Here is a 15,396-nt window from a genome sequence, read left to right on the forward strand (position 1 = left end):
TCTCTCGCTCGCAGCGCGCTTCTCTCTGGCTCTCTCTCTCTCTCTCTCGCTCGCCGCGCGCGCGCATCCTCTCTCTCTCTCTCTCTCGCTCGCGCAGGCCTGCGCGCTCCTCTCTCTCTCTCTCTCTCGTCGGCGCTCCTCTCTCTCTCTCGCTCGCGCGGCGCGCTCCTCTCTCTCTCTCTCTCTCTCTCTCGCTCGCAGGCGCGCCTCCTCTCTCTCTCTCTCTCTCTCTCTCTCTCGCGGCGCGCGCGCTCCTCTCTCTCTCTCTCTCTCTCTCTCTCTCTCTCGCGCGCCGCGCTCTCCTCTCTCTCTCTCTCTCTCTCTCGTCGCGCAGCGTGCGCCGCGCGCTCCTCTCTCTCTCTCTCTCTCTCTCTCGCTCGCGGCGCGCTATGCCGCGCGCTCCTCTCTCTCTCTCTCTCTCTCTCGCTCGCGCGCGGGCGCTTCTCTCTCTCTCTCTCTCTCTCGCTCGCGGCAGCGCGGCTCCTCTCTCTCTCTCTCTCTCTCTCTCTCTCTCGCTCGCGCGCGCTTCTCTCTCTCTCTCTCTCTCTCTCTCTCGCTCAGCGCGCGCGCGCGCTCCTCTCTCTCTCTCTCTCTCTCTCTCTCATCGCTCGCGCTGCGCGTGCTCCTCTCTCTCTCTCTCTCTCTCTCTCTCTCGCGCAGCGCGCGCTCCTCTCTCTCTCTCTCTCTCTCTCTCAGCGCGCTGCGCGCTCCTCTCTCTCTCTCTCTCTCTCTCTCTCTCTCAGCTCGCAGCTAGCGCGCGCTCCTCTCTCTCTCTCTCTCTCTCTCTCTCTCGCTCGCTGCAGCGGCGCTCTCTCTCTCTCTGCTCGGGGCGGCTTCTCTCTCTCTCTCTCGCTCGCGCGCGCGCGCGCTCCTCTCTCTCTCTCTCTCTCTCTCGCTCGCGCGCGCTTCTCTCTCTCTCTCCTCTCTCTCTCGCTCGCGCGCTGCGCTCCTCTCTCTCTCTCTCTCGCTCACCGCTGCGCGCGCTCCTCTCTCTCTCTCTCCTCTCTCCTCTCTCTCTCTCTCTCTCGCGCGCGCGCGCTCCTCTCTCTCTCTCTGTCTCTCTCGCTCGCGCGCGGCGCGCCTCTCTCTCTCTCTCTCTCTCTCTCGCTCGCGCGCGCTCCTCTCTCTCTCTCGCTCGCGCGCGGCGCGCTTCCTCTCCTCTCTCTCTCTCTCTCTCGCTCGCGGCGCGCTCCTCTCTCTCTCTCTCTCGCTCGCTTCGCGCGCGCTCCTCTCTCTCGCTCGCTGCGCGCTCCTCTCTTTCGCTCGCGCGCGCTCCTCTCTTTCGCTCGCGCGCGCTCCTCTCTTCGCTCGCGCGCGCTCCTCTCTCTCGCTCGCGCGCGCTCTCTCTCTCTCGCTCGCGGCGCGCTCCTCTCTCTCGCTCGCGCGCGCTCCTCTCTCTCGCCTCGCGCGGCGCGCGCTCCTCTCTCTCTCGCTCGCGCGCACTCCTCTCTCTCTCTCGCTCGCGCGCGCTTCCTCTCTCTCTCTCGCTCGCCGCGCGCTCCTCTCTCTCGCTCGCGCCGCGCGCGCCTCCTCTCTCTCGCTCAGCGCGCGCGCGCTCCTCTCTCTCTCGCTTCGCTCGCGCGCGCTCCTCTCTCTCGCTCGCGCGCGCGCTCCTCTCTCTCTCTCGCTCGCGCGCGCGCTCCTCTCTCTCTCTCGCTCGCGCGCGCGCTCCTCTCTCTCTCGCTCACGCGCGCGCGCTCCTCTCTCTCGCTCGCGCGCGCGTCCTCTCTCTCTGCTCGCGCGCGCGCTCCTCTCTCTCTCTCGCTCGCGCGCGCGCTCCTCTCTCTCTCTCGCTCGCGCGCGCGCTCCTCTCTCTCTCTCTCTCGCTCGCGCGCGCGCTCCTCTCTCTCTCTCTCTCGCTCGCGCGCGCGCTCCTCTCTCTCTCTCGCTCGCAGCGCAGCGCTCCTCTCTCTCTCTCGCTCGCGCGCGCGCTCCTCTCTCTCTCTCTCTCGCTCGGCCGCTGCGCTCCTCTCTCTCGCTCGCGCGCGCGCTCCTCTCTCTCGCTCGCGCGCGCGCTCCTCTCTCTCGCTCGCGCGCGCGCGCTCCTCTCTCTCTCTCGCTCGCAGCGCGCGTCCTCCCTCTCTCTCGCGCTGCAGCGGCGCTCCTCTCTCTCTCTCGCGCGCGCGCTCCTCCCTCTCTCTCGCGCGCTGCGCGCGCTCCTCTCTCTCGCTCGCGCGTGAGCTCCTCTCTCTCGCTCGCGCGCGCGCTCCTCTCTCTCGCTCGCGCTGCGCGCGCTCCTCTCTCTCTCGCTCACGCGCGGCGCTCCTCTCTCTCTCTCTCGCTCACAGCGCGCGCGCGCTCCTCTCTCTCTCTCGCTCGCGCGCGCGCTCCTCTCTCTCTCTCGCTCGCTGCTGCGCGCTCCTCTCTCTCTCTCGCCTGCGCGCGCGCTCCTCTCTCTCTCTCGCTCGCGCTGCGCGCTCCTCTCTCTCTCTCGCTCGCGCGCGCGCTCCTCTCTCTCGCTCAGCGCGCGCGCTCCTCTCTCTCTCTCGCTCGCGCGCGCGCTCCTCTCTCTCTCTCGCGCGCGCGCTCCTCTCTCTCGCTTGCGCGCGCGCTCCTCTCTCTCGCTCGCGCGGCGCGCTCCTCTCTCTCGCTCGCGGCGCGCGCTCCTCTCTCTCGCTCGCGCGCGCTCCTCTCTCTCGCTCCGCGCGCGCTCCTCTCTCTCTCTGCTCGCGCGCGCTCCTCTCTCTCGCTCGCGCGCGCTCCTCTCTCTCGCTTCGCGCGCGCTCCTCTCTCTCTTTTGCGCGCTCCTCTCTCTCTCTTTGCGCGCTCCTCTCTCTCTTTTGCGCGCTCCTCTCTCTCTTTGCGCGCTCCTCTCTCTCTTTTGCGCGCTCCTCTCTCTCTTTTGCGCGCTCCTCTCTCTCTTTTGCGCGCTCCTCTCTCTCTTTTGCGCGCTCCTCTCTCTCTTGTGCGCGCTCCTCTCTCTCTTGTGCGCGCTCCTCTCTCTCTTGTGCGCGCTCCTCTCTCTCTTGTGCGCGCTCCTCTCTCTCTTGTGCGCGCTCCTCTCTCTCTTGTGCGCGCTCCTCTCTCTCTTGTGCGCGCTCCTCTCTCTCTCTTGTGCGCGCTCCTCTCTCTCTCTTGTGCGCGCTCCTCTCTCTCTCTTGTGCGCGCTCCTCTCTCTCTCTTGTGCGCGCTCCTCTCTCTCTCTTGTGCGCGCTCCTCTCTCTCTCTTGTGCGCGCTCCTCTCTCTCTCTTGTGCGCGCTCCTCTCTCTCTCTTGTGCGCGCTCCTCTCTCTCTCTTGTGCGCGCTCCTCTCTCTCTCATGTGCGCGCTCCTCTCTCTCTCATGTGCGCGCTCCTCTCTCTCTCATGTGCGCGCTCCTCTCTCTCTCATGTGCGCGCTCCTCTCTCTCTCATGTGCGCGCTCCTCTCTCTATCGCGCTCTCTCTCCCTCTCTCTCGCGCACACGCGCTCTCTCTCTCTCTTGCGCCCGCTCTCTCTATCGCGGGGGCTCTCTCTCTCTGTCGCTGTCTATGTAGGTAGTTTCTTTTAAGATCATCAGATGCAACCCATCAGATTTTGAAACTTTCCTTCAGCTCCATTTATTGCCCTAGCAATTCTCTCGCGATTAATATTTATGTATTTATTTAGTGATTATTTCCTCCTACCTTCTGCTTGTTGGCGTAGAAATCTTAAAATTGTCCTATGAGGACTAATACAACGTATTTAATCCTCTGCCATTTCCTGGTGTCTGATGATATTAATAATATCGCAAAATTCCTGCAGTGCAGATAGAGGCCATTTGGCCCATCAAGTCTATACTGACCCTTCAAAAAGCCTCCCAACTAGACCTCACCTTGTTCCCATAACCCCACATTGTCTATGGCTAATCCACCTGGACATCTTTGGACGGGAGAACGTGCAAATTCCACGCAGTCATCTGAGGTTAGAATCGAACCTGGGTCCCTGGCGCTGTGAGGCAGCAGTACTAACCAGTGTGCCGCAACCTCGATCTCTAGGAGGCCTGTTCATGTTGGTCTCACTCTCTGTGTGTTTTTATATTACTACCAGTTACCTGTAGTTTTTGTTATCTTTTGGCTTTTCAAATTTCCTTGATTCTCTGGTCTGCTCCTAATCTTTACTACATTGTGATTTTTTTTTCCCTTTCAAGTTAGTACATATCCTTAACTTCCTTGATTAACCATGGTTGGCTTATCCCTTCCTGGAATCCTCCTTCCTTCACTCAGATAGATCTTTGCTGTGAATCTTTATTTTACAATATGCCTACTATTGTTAATCACTGCCTATTCTTCTGAACTCCTGCCTCCACCCACTCCAGTAAACTTTGTCCTTATTCATCTGGAATTACCGAATGATCTGAAAGCAAATACTGTGGATGCTGGAAAATTCTGGACGAAGACAACTGGTTTGATAGCATCTGTAGAGAGAAAAATTAAAGTTTCAGAATGATCTTTTCTCAATATGGAGAGTAATGAATGAGATCACAGGCAAATTAATCAAGTCGTTTGTTTTCTCCCACTTTGCTAACCATTTAATACTAAGATTAAATTCTGTGCGTTTAAGTCTGAAATGTGCCCACAGAATTGGATTGCTTATTGGGAATTGGAAACGTAATGACATCTGGTTCATGCGAATGTTCAATGTGGTCTGTCAAGCTGAGGTTATTGAACTGTTTCCTTATCCTGTCAAATACTGGAATTCTCTTGGATTGTCCTGAATGCAATCGTGAGTCCTTCAAGTTCGAACTGGGTCTAATATTATAAGTAGAAAAGGGAAGACAAGACTGGGTGAAGAAAGAACAAATGATAGCACATAAGAAGAGTTGTCACAACCGATGCAAAACATTATCTGTTTCTATATCTATAGATGCTGTCAGAGCTGCTGCATTTCTCCAGCATTGTGTTCTATGAGAATACAATGCCTAGTCACCATGAAAGGGAATCCAGAAATCATCAGGCATGAAAGCAGGTGGTAAAAGTGGAGTGGGTGTTTTTTAGGGAGAAAGAGGATGATGTGTGTTTATAGGTACAGGGCAAGACTTGGCTACTTCAAACTTTTCTCTGTGATTCTGAAGAGACTGGTTGCTGCCAAAATATTAAGTGGTTAGCACTGCTGCCTCACAGCGCCAGAGACCCGGGTTCAATTCCCACCTCAGGCGACTGTCTGTGTGGAGTTTGCACATTCTCCCCGCGTCTGCTTGGGTTTTCTCCGCGTGCTCCGGTTTCCTCCCACAGTCCAAAGAATGTGCAGGGTTAGCTGAATTGGCCATGCTAAATTGCCTGTAGTGGTAGGTGAAGGGGTTAACCTAGGGTAATGGGTCTGGGTGTGTTGCGCTTTGGCAGGTCGGTGTAGACTTGTTGGGCCGAAGGGCCTGTTTCCACACTGTAAGTAATCTAATCTAATCTAATTACTGGAAGCTGAGATGTTCTTTTAGTCCTTCATGGGACGTGGGCATTTCTGGTTAGACCAGCACTTGTATCTCTCCCTGTTCGCCATTGAAAAAGTGAAAGGGACCTGTTGTCTTGAATTACTACAGTCGATTTGATGTGTTTGCATTTAATATTGGGGAAAGAGTTCCAGCATTTTGATCCAACAATATTGAATAGCCATATATATCCAAGTCAGAATATCTAGTGGCCTGGAGGGGACCTTGCAGATGACTGCTACTATGTAATGGCCGCCCTTATTCATCTAAATGCCAGTGGGTCCTAGGTTTGAAAGCCGCTTCTAAGGAGCCTTGGTGTATTTCTGCAATGCATCTTGTGGATGGTACATAGTACTTACTGAGCACCACTGCTGGATATGATTGAACGTTTGTCAATGTGACACCAATTAATTGGGCAGCTTGGTCCTGGATGGTGTCAAGCTGCTTGGGTGTTTAGAGCTGCTCTCCTTCAGTCAAGTGGGGAGTATTCTCTCACACCCCGACTTGTGCCTTGGGCATGCTTCGGAGTAAGGTATGCTGCAGTATTTCTAGCCTTTTATCTGCTCTTGTAGCCATGGTGTTTATGTCACAGTCCAGTTCAGCTTATGGTCAGTGATAATCCCAAGCAGTTGTAGTTGGGGATTCAGTAATTGTAACACCATTGAATGGCAAGGGGTGATGATTTAGATGGTCTTTTTGGAGATGATCATTGCTTGGCATTTGTATGGTGCAAATGCTACTTGTCACGTGTCAGCCCATGCCTGGATATTGTCCAGATCCTGTTGCATTTGAACATGGGTTGTTTCAATTTCTGAGGAGTTCCGAATAGTGCTGAACATTGTATAATCATCAGTGACCATCCTCACTTCTGACCTTTTATGTTGGTGGGAAGGTCATTGAAGCAGCTGAAGATGGGTTGCCATAAGACACGACTCTGAGAAACTGCAGAGCTGTCCTAGAGCTGAGATGGCTGATTTCCAACAATCACCACCATATTCGTGTACCAGGTATGACTCCAAACAGTGGCGACTTTGCCCCCGGATACCTTTTGATTCCAGTTTTGCTAGGGTTTTTTGCCACTCTGCCAAATGTAGCCTTGATATCAAGGGCTACCACACTCACTGCACCTTTGGAATTCAGCTGTTTTGTCCATGTTTGAACCAAGACTGAAATGAAAATAAACGAACAGGGAGGAAGTGGGTGAATGGCACTGACTGGCTTGCTCCAGAGAGCCAGTATGAACTCTATAGGCTGAATGGTGTTTTGTACTGTAAGTGATTCCAAAGCAGTCTGCTTATGTGTAAATATAGACAAGAATGTATCAGCATATTTTAATGTTACTGCTTCAAACAAACATCAGGCACTTGGGAGCTTAGATCTTCAATTTAAGAATAATTTCATACACAATGCCTGTTGGCTGAATATGTTGACAAAACAGGAGAAAACTACTGTGATCTTCACTAATCCAGGAGTTCACAACGTTTCTACTTTGCCTGATTTCCTGTACAAGCTCATCTTCACTTCAACTTGAAACAGGTCCAGCTATAGCTTTACAGTATTTAGTGAGTCATTATGAGCTAGGAACCTGTTTCACTAGTCCACTTTTCTTTTGGAAAAGCCACCACCCAAAATTATGACATAGTTCTGCCCTTGGCAGAACTTCTGAGCATGACTTCTCCCTAGCAAATTGGACCAATTTCTCTAGAAAATCATAAACAACTTTTTTAATATAGAAAATTCTCAATCCAGTAACCCCTGAGTTAACGGTTGTGTTTGGAGACCTAGAGATTTGAAATGTGTATAAAATTAAGAATTTTGTCTTTTTTTAATATCTTTCCAAAGCTTCAATATTACCTACCCACGGGCGGCACGGTGGCACAGTGGTTAGCACTGCTGCCTCACAGCGCCAGAGACCCGGGTTCAATTCCCGCCTCAGTGGAGTTTGCACATTCTCCCTGTGTCTGCGTGGGTTTCCTCCGGGTGCTCCGGTTTCCTCCCACAGTCCAAAGATGTGCAGGTCAGGTGAATTGGCCATGCTAAATTGCCAGTAGTGTTAGGTAAGGGGTAGATGTAGGGGTATGGGTGGGTTGCGCTTCGGCGGGTCCGTGTGGACTTGTTGGGCCGAAGGGCCTGTTTCCATACTGTAAGTAATCTAATCTACCTTGAGGGCAATTTTTTCAGCTGAGATCTGGCCAAGATTTTGTACAAGGACAAATTCTTTATAATTTTATAGTGTATTGTTCTCTAATTACACCCAAGAACTTTGTGCTTCAGTTTAAGCTTCATGATATTAGTTACAGATTGAGGTTGAGAGACTGATGTGTTAAAACATCCCAATCTCTTGCACCATTGCCTTTACTTTCAGCTCTATTGGAGCTCATATGCTTAACATTAGACTTGCTCAAACAAATAGCACACTGGCCTAGATAGGCTGATGACTGGATAGTTTGAGCAGTATGGACTCTGGGAATCAGCCAGGAAATTAAAACTCTGTAACCCTCTGAACAAGCTGTTTTAAAGTCAGAGAATATGGAGGGTTCTTTCATTTAAGCTACTCAGAAAATGTCAAGGTACAAAGTCTACACCAGCTCTTGGGTAAGCACTAAATCAAAACCCCTCAAAACCTGGCAATGTTCAATCTAATGCTACACCCTCCCACACCTCTCTCGAACTCTCCCTAACCTCTGATCCCACTGTCCACCCCTTTCCCCACTCCCTCACCTTTTTAATCTTTCCTTGGTCACTATCAAAGTGCCTTTAGGAACTTTAACTCCTGAAATTATGGCAGCAAGTGTTTCTTAATGTTGACCTGCGACATTTCTAGACAGTGGTTTCTCCCTAGTTTCCTTTGATGGACGTGTTCTGGACAGGTTATGCTTGAAATCTTGACTAGAAAAATTGCCAATTTTGATTAGGAATACTGTTGATTGAATGTCTCCTGCAATTAGAATAACTGGTGCTACAAGATGATTAGGGGTTTAGATAGGGTTGACCATGAGAACCTTTTTCCACGTATGGAGTCAGCTATTACGAGGGGGCATAGCTTTAAATTAAGGGATGGTAGGTATAGGACAGATGTTAGGAGTAGATTCTTTACTCAGCGAGTCATGGAATGCCCTGCCAGTAGCGATGGTGGACTCTCCCTCTTTATGGGCATTTAAACGGGCATTGAATAGGCATATGGAGGATAGTGGGCTAGTGTAGGTTAGGTGGGCTTGGATCAGCGCAACATCGAGGGCCAAAGGGCCTGTACTGCGCTGTATTTTTCTATGTTCTATTTCTGAAATCTAGTATAATTTGTTAAACAATGGTCCATTCCCCCAGCACACCCACGGCTTTGCTTGTAGTATGCAAAGAGTGGGTAGCCAGAGACTTTTTCCCAGGGTGGAAAATGGCTATCATGAGGGGGCATAATTTTAAGATGATTGGAGGAAGATTTAGGGAGATGTCAGAAGTACATTCTTTACTACTACTGCTGGCAGTGCATTCCATGCACCCACCACTCCGAGTATAGTCAGACACATTAGAGACATTTAAGTGACTCTTGGGTAGGCACATGGACGATAGTACACTGAAAGGTATCTAGGTCAGTTTGATCTTGGAGTAAGAGGAAAAAGCCAGCACAACATCGAGGGCTGAAAGGCCTGTACTGTTTTATTAAAGTAGCTACTGAGAGCTCCTTCTAGTCACACCATAAAAATCCTTCAACCGTCCAATAATTGTTGGCTTAGCTGAAAAACTTCCCACCATGAACATGTTAGTCTATCTGGCTCTTCCATTAATTTAACCTGGTTAAAGCTGTAGTTAGACCTTTAAAACAATTCTGGATATATCTTGTTTTGCTATGTACAATTACTTTTTAATCGTTAACAATATACATATGGCAGAGGCAATACCCTAGTGGTATTGCTGCATTATTAATCCAAAGACCCTGGGAATCCAGATTCAAATCCTGCCATGACAGATGGTGGGGTTTAAATTTAGTGAAAAAAATTTGAAATTGAGTCTGATCACGATTGTCAGGAAAAAAAACCATTTGGTTCACAAATGTCCTGGGGGAAGGAAATCTGTCATCCTTGCGTCATCTGGCCTACTTGGGACTCCAGACCCACAACAATGTATTGATTAGATTCCCCACAGTGTGGAAACAGGCCATTTGGCCTAAAAGGTCCACACCGACCTTCCGAAGAGTAGCCCACCCAGAACCATTTGCCTCTGACTGTTGCACTTTAACACTATATGAGCAATTTAGCGTGGCCAATTCATCTATCGTGCACATCTTTGGATTGTGGGAAGAAACTGGAGCAAACCCCAGCAGACACAGGGAGAATGTGTAAACTCCACAGAGTCACTAGAGGCTGTAATTGAACATGGGTCGCTGGGTTGACTCTTAACTGTCCACTGGCCAATTAGGGAAAAGCAATAAATGCTGACCCAGGCAGTGATGCCTTCATCCCATGAATGAAATTTTAAAATATATAAAATAATAATTAGTGAACAAAACTAATTACACAAAATATTTGAAGCTATTTCAGTGATGCACAATGTTTCCATGTTAGTGATGATCAGCAAGAAGGTATGATCCTGTCTTCATTTGGCGTCCTTCACGTCCTCTGAATCTGACACATGCCCCATTATTAATTGCATCCACAGCTGCGAGGCAGCAAATGTTTGACTGTAAGATAAACTAGCATTAGTTGAGAAAAATGTTAAAAGGTCTAATTTTAAGCTCAAATTCTTTAAACAGTGCTGTGCTGATGATGACCAGATATTCTGGGTTTGTTTTTATCAACGTTGAATTGAAGGAAAAATGAATGGTCTAGACATTGGGATTAATTTCCCTGTATCTCTTTGACACGGTGCCAAAGGATCTTTTACGCCCACCCAGGCAGGCAGCTGTGGCCTGGGTTGCTCTGCTCATTCAAATGGCTGCACCTCTGATTGTGCAGCACTCTCTGTAGAAAGTAACACCAGTATCTGAGATGAAACAGTTTAAAAATTCTGTTCTAAAGCCCTCTATGCTATGTGTACTATTGGCTCAGTGAGTGGGAGTGAATTGCTGAGACTTACAAATCAGGAAGGCCCAAGGCAAAATTCCCATAACTATGAATCATGGTTTTGAAACTAGGATTTGTGGAGCCTAGGGGACCCATGAGCTTCACATTTCTGTATGTGTTGAATTTAGGACTCTGTACATGTATGTGGAACAATGGTAACACAATTTCCTTTTTGGGTGGCTGACTTTTTAGGTCAATGGGATATTAAATATTAAAAGTATATTAAATAGAAGTGCCCTTTGAGCTATGCAAGAAGGAAAGAAATATTTACTGATATTGTCTTGTAATGATTGTTTCCAGAGTTTCAAAGGGTGCATTATATTATGGTATAGATTTGGCATTTGTATTCAGTTTCCATCTTGCACTAACATTACATGTATAGCTGGAAGGAAGCCCTGGTTTGATTCCAAAGTTACACAGACAATGCCTCCTTTCTGAGTTTGAGCTGTATTTATGATCTGACTAGTAACGGCACAACAGTTCTGCATTGATGTAGAACGCCAAGGTTGTAACTAAAAATCCCTGGCGCACACCAGACCAGAGTGATCAAAGTCCAGGAACAATGATCACAAAACTGGATGCAGTCATTGGCAAGTGGCAATTTTAAAAAGACAGCACTGCAACTGGCCTGCACAAATTAAGCCTTGTCAAGTTGTTTTGTGCTGTTTTTTTGGCAAAGTGACTGCCAGGTAAGGCGGTTCATGGTTCTGGCTGAAGCGTTCAGGAATTGAAATTGATGTTTCTTCCCTTGCACCAAACTTCACCCCCTCCCCCCCCCTCCGCCCCCTTTCAAATTTTCCAGCTTCTTCAGATTGGTGACTTAAATCTTGAAAGCATTTTGTTTTTTTCCATTTTAACAATGCATGGGATCTGATTAATTAGTACTTCCTTGGGCTAAGACACTGGATGTTGTCTTTGCAACTTTTGGATGACTTCCATCAGTTGGTAAAGCCATTGTTTGTTAATTATTCACTTACTCATTCAATTGGCTTTCCCGTGGTAGTGTTGGAGCTGAATTAGAATGGCATTTTATGTTGTATAATGTATGATATGTTATGAGATCCACGGACTTTTGGAATAAAATTGGGGTTTTAAAGCTTAAAGCCGGGGTTCAAATTACATCACTGAGCTGCCAGAGGAAATGGTGGAGGCTGGTACCATTACAACATTTGTAAGGCATCTGGATGGATACATGAATCGGAAGGGATGTGGGGCAGGTGCTGGCAAATGGGACTACATTAATTTAGGAATCTTGTCCAACTCATCCATGCCAAAGGATCTGTTTTAGTGCTGTAAATCTCTATGATTCTATGTCCATGCCCTTATCTGAAAGTTTTAAAAATTTAGTAGTTTTCTCAATTACATGGCTTAACATTTCTTTTTTGAAAGTGCACATCCCATAGGAAACTAGGGAACGTGTGAGGTAGACAGTTGGAAGCTGTGGGTGGTACCAGGCACCCCATTTGCCCTCGAATGCTGCCAGACTTCTAATCACCTGCACCCAGACTGCAAGTAGTGTCCCCAGGGCTAATCTGTCCCTCTTCAGCCTGCCTTCCTGTTGTGTGTCTTGACTGCCCATGTTTAATTTTTCTGTCAGAAATTGATGTTGCTTGAAGTTCTCTGCTGACAACCCTTCACTGAAGGAAGGTTTTCATGCAGATAGATATTTATAGCAAGCTGATAGACTGCTGTCTCAAGTCAGAAGGTGGCATTGAACTGAGCAGTCTGTGCCACAGAGTCTGGATTCTCCCTGCTTTGAGGGAGAGTTGTATGCTCAGGGATGTTGCCGTTTTGAATGGGATGTTAAACTATTGACACATTTGAGTAAATATAGTCATTGTGGTATTAATTCAAACAGCAATGTCCTAACCAGAGTTATAGTTCAGCCAGCATCACTCAACCATTGTCATTACTTCCCGTCCGCAAATTTGGCTGTGATGTCAAAAAAGCAGAACCATTGGTTCACTTGAAAAACACCACATTAATTGGTTGTAAGGCATAATGATGTGGTGGCTTTGGTCACGAATTTCATGGTTACTATTAAAAATCCGGAATTAAAAGTCCATTGAATTTGAATTCCACTTCCACTATTTGCTATGGTGGGATTTGAGGCTAAGTTCCTGGAACATTACCTGAGTCACTGAATTAACACTCTAGCAATCTAATCTAATCTAATATAGCTCGCACATTCGACGGGAAGAACATTCAAATGGCCGACCATCCATTCCAAATATTCTGAATTCACACACACACGTGTGTGTGTGTATGTATGTATGGGATGAGCTACGAGGGGTAAACCATGGGGTACAGATCTCTGGCACAGTGTCCCTGTGATCAGAAGGGTAGGGGAAAGTGAAGGAGAGCAATAGTTATTGAGGACTACATAGTGAGGGGGACAGATTGCAGTTTCTGTGGGTACAGGGCAGGCTCATGATTGATGTGATACCTCCAAGTTACCAGGGTTTGTGATGTCTCGCAGCGTGTTTTCAAGATACGTCAGGGGGAGGGGGAGCAGCCCAAGGTCATGTTTCACAAGCACACTAACAACAATAATACCACTGACTCTGATTTGCCCTCTGGGCAATTAAGAATTGGCAATCAATTGCTGTTCTAGCCAGCAAAGCCCACGTCTAACCTGTGAATAAAAAGAGAAGTCAATGATTGTGAATGTAAATGGGGCTCCAATTAAACTGGCTGCTTTGATCTGCTCACAATACAGCCAAAGAGCTTAAATTGGCAAATCCTTCCATTATGCCAATGGCTGGGGTAAAGAGCAGGCACATCTCCCGGTCAGCCAAAATGGTGGCAGCAACAGGTCAACGACTTCCCCTCAAATGGTTACAAAGGGTGCACAACCTGGCTCACATCGCAGACTATACGTCGTGTCAAGCATCCTCCTTGCCTTGAGCAACTACCAGAAAAGGAGTTGAGCCAATTCAGTCAAAAAGGTCACCTCTCCCGTTCTTGTTTACTTTGTCACACTTTGTGATGCCTGCCATATTTTCCATATGATTTTAAAGATATATTACTTGCAGTTCTGTGTTGCCTTTCGTGACCAAAGCCAGAACACCATTGTGCTTTACAACCAATTAACGTGGTGGTTTTCAAGTGAACCAATGATTCTGCTTTTTTGACATCACAGCCAAATTTGCAGACAGGAAGTAATGACTGGTTGAGTGATGCTAGGTGAACTATAAACTCTGGTTAGGACATTGCTGTTTGAATTATTACCACAATGACTATATTTACTCAAACGTTTTGACAGTTTAACGTCCCATTCAAAACTGACATTCCTTACCTGGTCTGGCATTTTGTGATTGACTCTTAACAATTAGGGATGGGCAATAAATGGCCTAGCCAATGACATTCATATTCTGTGAATGATTTTTTTTAATGACTGACTTTTTACAGTTTTCCCTCCACTCATACTCCCGTCAGTCTTTGTTTGCACGTGTAAAGTGAGGGATGGTGATTACATTAGATTAGATTCCCTACAGTGTGAAAACAGGCCCTTCAGCCCCAACCAATCCACACCGACCCTCCAAAGAGTAACACCCAGACCCATTCCCCTCTGAGTTTGAGTTTTAAATGTCAATTTTCCTTCACTTTAATCTGACTACCTGTAATAAACTAATGTGTTGAGATTGGTCATTCTAGACTCAAAACTTTAGCTTGCTTTCTCTATGCCTGCTGCCTGATCCACTATGATCTCCCGCATTTTTTTGTTTTCAGTTCAGAATTCCAGCGTCTGCAGTAATTTGCTCCTTTAAAAGCAAGGCAGTCGTGAATGGTAAACGGTAATTACTTGATGGTAATTTTTAATGGTACAAGTAAACATGACTGAAAAGCTATGCATCTACGGAAGATGGGGGAAACTTGAAATGCTGCACATCAATTAGCAGGAACATTTGAAACCACACAACTGGCTTCCAAAAGAACAATATTCTGACAAATGGGTTTCCTCCCTTTCATTGCAGACATTGATGTAGTGAGTTTAGCATGATTGATGTGCAAGATGTTTGTGTCTAATTCATCTAAATATTGGCATTGGTTACAGAGTATTTGCTTTCAGTGATACGTTTTTTGCAATTTAGGATCCATTACTTGATTGTTATGTATTTAAAATGTGATTATGCTGGAACTATGTTGAGGAGTAGAAAATGATTTTTAAATACATTGTCGCATTCAATTTTTTTGGGGTTGAAGACAGTGAAAAATCTTAAAGGTAAAGTTAATATCCATTTCAAAAACAGGAAAAGGTGACCAAGGTGCTGTGAATACGAGAAGTCCTCCGTGCAGAGTTGAACCCTGGCCAACTAAATGGCCTATGGGGAGAGAATTCAGTCCAAGACGAATAACCAAAGGGACTTGCTGAAGATGCAAGTCGTATCACAGTCAGGAGCTCAGCAAAGCTGCAGCACAAAGAGAATATCTACTCAGTAAGCATCCAAGCAGATTGGCAAAGATTGAAGACCAATATCTTAACCAGGAATCTTCCAGCAAACGGAAGAACTAAAAGCAGTCGGAAGCAGGATAGAGAAAGGTGGGAAAGTATAGGTGTAACTTGGTTGGTCCCTGACACGGTGAGTGGTCGATAGCTCCATCTGGTGGCCTGGTTAGTCAGCTGCTGAAACTGGGGCTGATGCCTTCTAATTGTGTAGATAAAAACAATGATTGCAGATGCTGGAAACCAGATTCTGGATCAGTGGTGCTGGAAGAGAACAGCAGTTCAGGCAGCATCCAAGGAGCAGCGAAATCGACGTTTCGGTCAAAAGCCCTTCATCAGGAATAAAGGCAGAGAGCCTGAAGCTTGGAGAGATAAGCTAGAGGAGGGTGAGGGTGGGGAGAAAGTAGCATAGAGTACAATAGGTGAGTGGGGGAGAGGATGAAGGTGATAGATCAAGGAGGAGGGTGGAGTGGATAGGTGGAAAAGAAGATAGGCAGGTAGGACAAGTCA

Source organism: Chiloscyllium plagiosum, unplaced genomic scaffold (assembly GCF_037043375.1).
Source record: "Chiloscyllium plagiosum isolate Xiang-an unplaced genomic scaffold, Cpla_swu_hap1 HiC_scaffold_9, whole genome shotgun sequence".
Lineage (NCBI taxonomy): Eukaryota > Metazoa > Chordata > Chondrichthyes > Orectolobiformes > Hemiscylliidae > Chiloscyllium > Chiloscyllium plagiosum.